This window comes from Pseudophryne corroboree, chromosome 11 (genome assembly GCF_028390025.1).
Source record: "Pseudophryne corroboree isolate aPseCor3 chromosome 11, aPseCor3.hap2, whole genome shotgun sequence".
NCBI lineage: Eukaryota > Metazoa > Chordata > Amphibia > Anura > Myobatrachidae > Pseudophryne > Pseudophryne corroboree.
In genome coordinates, this window is record NC_086454.1 from 43936172 (window position 1) to 43937309 (window position 1138).

General features: G+C 39.1%; 1 pseudogene; it reads left to right on the forward strand.

Moving 5' to 3' along the window:
* Positions 1–608: 608 nt before the first annotated feature.
* LOC134971158 (5S ribosomal RNA) lies at positions 609–727 on the forward strand (annotated as a pseudogene).
* Positions 728–1138: the final 411 nt, after the last annotated feature.

Below are 1138 nucleotides of genomic sequence, written 5' to 3' on the forward strand. Positions count from 1 at the left end.
CATTGGTGTCTCCGAAAACTCAGATTTATCTCTCTCATGTTCTTTCTGGGACACAACGACAATAGTATTAAATTTAAGACCTTGCACACTGTTTGGGAGTAGACCTTCGATACCACCTGCTTCCACCTGAATGTCAGTTGATTCTGACATTACCAGGGCTCAGACTTTGGTTGGTAGGATGACTTTCGCTCTTAATTTTACATTCACGGATAATATATATGCACTCTGGATATACAATAGTGCATAACACATGAATGTAGCTTGATGCCTTGGACTTTCCAGTACTAACGTATTGATGTTGGACATTATACACACTACTATCTCTGAGCTGGTGTGCTTAAATTTGATCAGTTTGAAAGTAATGAACAGTGATGTTTATTGATACAGTTTAACACTTGTACTGATATATCAACCTTCATTCTCAATCTCCACTTATTAAGTGGACTCTCATCCGCGATCCAGAGAATCAAACAGACCCTATGCCTAACACGGACAGCAGAGCCTCAACCTATATTTTCTGTGAGCTGTATTCTTACTGTTACTCCTCTTGAACAAACTCTTCTAAATAAAGTGCACTCTCATTAGTGAGTCAGAAATATATGTCAATTTTCTACTACCATACCTCACCGCACGTGCTCAATCTCGTCCAATCTTGGAGGCTAAACGGTGGTGGGCTAGGTCAGTACCTGGAAGGGTGACCTCCAGGGAATACCAAGTGTAGTAGCACGACAGGAATTATCCATTCTGACACAACATTAACAGCAGGATCACCACTACTCCTTCCTTCTTACTGAACTGACAATCTTGTTCTATCTATACACTCATTACAGCACGGCGTAAGTGATAAGTAAACACTGATGAAAGGAGGATAACCAATGCAGAGACTCCCAAAGGTGAACATCTAGTAATGTATTAATAAGGACAGTGAGAATCAGCAGTATGAGGTCTCATCATTACTAAAAACTGTAAGACCAATTTAGGTCTCATTAATACAAGTTTTACTTGTACTGGTGTGGTAAGATACAGATGTAGTACTGTTGGTGGCTACATCTTTCTACCAATCTATAATCGATATAGACAAACCAGAACACAACCTAATTTTTAGCCAACTGTTTTATTCATGTTGTTTTATTCATGT